Source organism: Triticum aestivum, chromosome 6D, assembly GCF_018294505.1.
Source record: "Triticum aestivum cultivar Chinese Spring chromosome 6D, IWGSC CS RefSeq v2.1, whole genome shotgun sequence".
Lineage (NCBI taxonomy): Eukaryota > Viridiplantae > Streptophyta > Magnoliopsida > Poales > Poaceae > Triticum > Triticum aestivum.
The window spans coordinates 25,367,741-25,372,219 of NC_057811.1; positions in this window are offsets into that span (position 1 = coordinate 25,367,741).

Genomic DNA, 4,479 nt, shown 5'->3' on the forward strand with positions numbered 1-4,479 from the left:
TCGGTCATCGGTGATTTGAATCACGGCGAGTACGACTCCGTCATCCACGTTCATTGGAACGCTTCCGCTCGCGATCTACAAGGGTATGTAGATGCACTCCTTTCCCCTCATTGCTAGTATACTCCATAGATGCATCTTGGTGAGCGTAGGAAAATTTTAAAATTATGCTACGATTCCCAACAGTGGCATCATGAGCCAGGCCTATGCGTAGTTACTATGCACGAGTAGAACACAAAGTAGTTGTGGGCGTTGATGTTGCCAATTCTTCTTGCCGCTACTAGTCCTATCTTGTTTCGGCGGTATTGTAGGATGAAGCGGCCCGGACCGACCTTACACGTACGCTTACGTGAGACTGGTTCCACCGACTGACATGCACTAGTTGCATAAGGTGGCTAGCGGGTGTCTGTCTCTCCTACTTTAGTCGGAACGGATTCGATGAAAAGGGTCCTTATGAAGGGTAAATAGAAATTGGCAAATCATGTTGTGGTCATACGTAGGTAAGAAACGTTCTTGCTAGAAACCTACAAACCACGTAAAACTTGCAACAACAATTAGAGGACGTCTAACTTGTTTTTGCAGCAAGTGCTATGTGATGTGATATGGCCAGAAGATGTGATGAATGATATATGTGATGTATGAGATTGATCATATTCTTGTAATAGGAATCACGACTTGCATGTCGATGAGTATGACAACCGGCAGGAGCCATAGGAGTTGTCTTTATTATTTTGTATGACCTGCGTGTCATTGAATAACGCCATGTAAATTACTTTACTTTGTTACTAAATGCGTTAGCCATAGAAGTAGAAGTAATCGTTGGCGTGACGACTTCATGAAGACACAATGATGGAGATCATGATGATGGAGATCATGGTGTCATGCCGGTGACGAAGATGATCATGGTGCCCCGAAGATGGAGATCAAAGGAGCATAATGATATTGGCCATATCATGTCACTATTTGATTGCATGTGATGTTTATCATGTTTTTGCATCTTATTTGCTTAGAACGACGGTAGTAAGTAAGATGATCCCTTATAATAATTTCAAGAAAGTGTTCACCCTAACTGTGCACCGTTGCGAAGGTCGTTGTTTCGAAGCACCACGTGATGATCGGGTGTGATAGATTCTAACGTTCGCATACAACGGGTGTTGACGACCCTAGCATGTACAGACATGGCCTCGGAACACACGCAATACACTTAGGTTGACTTGACGAGCCTAGCATGTACAGACATGGCCTCGGAACACGGAGGACCGAAAGGTCAAGCATGAGTCGTATAGAAGATACGATCAACATGGAGATGTTCACCAATCTTGACTAGTCCGTCTCACGTGATGATCGGACACGGCCTAGTTAACTTGGATCATGTTTCACTTAGATGACTAGAGGGATGTCTATCTGAGTGGGAGTTCATTGAGTAATTTGATTAAATGAACTTAATTATCATGAACTTAGTCTAAAATCTTTACACTATGTCTTGTAGATCAAATGGCCAACGTTGTCCTCAATTTCAACGCGTTCCTAGAGAAAACCAAGCTGAAAGATGATGGCAGCAACTATACGGACTGGGTCCGGAACCTGAGGCTCATCCTCATAGTAGCCAAGAAAGATTATGTCTTAGAAGCACCGCTAGGTGAAGCACCAATCCCAGCGAACCAAGACGTTATGAACGCTTGGCAAACACGTGCTGATGATTACTCCCTCGTTCAGTGCGGCATGCTTTACAGCTTAGAACCGGGTCTCCAAAAGCGTTTTGAGAAACATGGAGCATATGAGATGTTCGAGGAGCTGAAAATGGTTTTCCAAGCTCATGCCCGGGTCGAGAGATATGATGTCTCTGACAAGTTCTTCAGCTGTAAAATGGAGGACAATAGTTATGTTAGTGAGCACATACTCAGAATGTCTGGGTTGCACAACCGCTTGACTCAGCTGGGAGTTAATCTCCCGGATGACGCGGTCATTGACAGAATCCTCCAGTCGCTTCCACCAAGCTACAAGAGCTTTGTGATGAACTTCAATATGCAGGGGATGGAAAAGACCATCCCTGAGGTATATTCAATGCTGAAATCAGCGGAGGTGGAGATCAGAAAAGAACATCAAGTGTTGATGGTGAATAAAACCACTAAGTTCAAGAAGGGCAAGGGTAAGAAGAACTTCAAGAAGGACGGCAAGGGAGTTGCCGCGCCCGGTAAGCCAGTTACTGGGAAGAAGCCGAAGAATGGACCCAAGCCTGAAACTGAGTGCTTTTATTGCAAGGGAAGTGGTCACTGAAAGCGGAACTGCCCCAAATACTTAGCGGACAAGAAGGCCGGCAACACCAAAGATATATGTGATATACATGTAATTGATGTGTACCTTACCAGTACTCGTAGTAGCTCCTGGGTATTTGATACCGGTGCGGTTGCTCATATTTGTAACTCAAAACAGGAACTACGGAATAAACGGAGACTGGCGAAGGACGAGGTGACGATGCGCGTCGGGAATGGCTCCAAGGTCGATGTGATCGCCGTCGGCACGCTACCTCTACATCTACCTACGGGATTAGTTTTAAACCTCAATAATTGTTATTTAGTGCCAGCTTTGAGCATGAACATTGTATCTGGATCTCGTTTAATTCGAGATGGCTACTCATTTAAATCCGAGAATAATGGTTGATCTATTTATTTGAGAGATATGTTTTATGGTCATGCCCCGCTGGTCAATGGTTTATTCTTGATGAATCTCGAACGTGATGTTACACATATTCATAGTGTGAATACCAAAAGATGTAAAGTTGATAACGATAGTCCCACATACTTGTGGCACTGCCGCCTTGGTCACATTGGTATCAAGCGCATGAAGAAGCTCCATGCAGATGGACTTTTGGAGTCTCTTGATTACGAATCATTTGACACGTGCGAACCATGCCTCATGGGTAAGATGACCAAGACTCCGTTCTCCGGAAACAATGGAGCGAGCAACCAACTTATTGGAAATCATACATACCGATGTGTGCGGTCCAATGAGTGTTGAGGCTCGCGAAGGATATCGTTATGTTCTCACTCTCACTGATGACTTAAGTAGATATGGGTATATCTACCTAATGAAACACAAGTCTGAAACCTTTGAAAAGTTCAAGGAATTTCAGAGTGAAGTTGAGAATCAACGTGACAGGAAAATAAAATTCTTACGATCAGATCGTGGTGGAGAATATTTAAGTCACGAATTTGGTACACACTTAAAGAAATGTGGAATAGTTTCACAACTCACGCCGCCTGGAACACCTCAGAGAAATGGTGTGTCCGAACATCGTAATCGCACTCTATTGGATATGGTGCGATCTATGATGTCTCTTACCGATTTACCACTCTCATTTTGGGGCTATGCTTTAGAGACTGCCGCATTCACTTTAAATAGGGCTCCGTCAAAATCCGTTGAGACGACACCGTATGAATTATGGTTTGGGAAGAAACCTAAGCTGTCGTTTCTAAAAGTTTGGGGATGCGATGCTTATGTCAAGAAACTTCAACCTGAAAAGCTCGAACCCAAGTCGGAGAAATGCGTCTTCATAGGATACCCTAAGGAAACCATTGGGTATACCTTCTACCTCAGATCCGAAGGCAAGATCTTCGTTGCCAAGAACGGGTCCTTTCTGGAGAAGGAGTTTCTCTCAAAAGAATTGAGTGGGAGGAAAGTGGAACTTGATGAGGTGATAGTCACCCCTTCCGAACCGGAAAGTAGCGCAGCGCAAGAAAATGTTCCTGTGGTGCCTACATCGACTGGGGAGGAAGTTAATGATAATGATCATGAAGCTTCAGATCAAGTTACTACTAAACTTCGTAGGTCCACAAGGACACGTTCCGCACCAGAGTGGTACGGCAACCCTGTCCTGGAAATCATGTTGTTAGACAACAGTGAACCTTCGAACTATGAAGAAGCGATGGCGGGCCCGGATTCCGACAAATGGCTAGAAGCCATGAAATTCGAGATAGGATCCATGTATGAAAACGAAGTATGGACTTTGACTGACTTGCCCGATGATCGGCGAGCCATAGAAAACAAATGGATCTTTAAGAAGAAGACAGACGCGGATGGTAATGTGACCATCTATAAGGCTCGACTTGTCGCTAAGGGTTATCGACAAGTTCAAGGGATTGACTACGATGAGACTTTCTCACCCGTAGCGAAGCTGAAGTCCGTCCGAATCATGTTAGCAATTGCCGCATACTATGATTATGAGATATGGCAGATGGATGTCAAAACGGCATTCCTTAACGGCTTCCTTAAGGAAGAGTTGTATATGATGCAGCCGGAAGGTTTTGCCGATCCTAAGAATGCTAACAAAGTATGCAAGCTCCAGCGCTCAATCTATGGGCTGGTGCAAGCATCTCGGAGTTGGAACATTCGCTTTGATGAGATGATCAAAGCGTTTGGGTTTACACAGACTTATGGAGAAGCCTGTGTTTACAAGAAAGTGAGTGGGAGCTCTGTAGCATT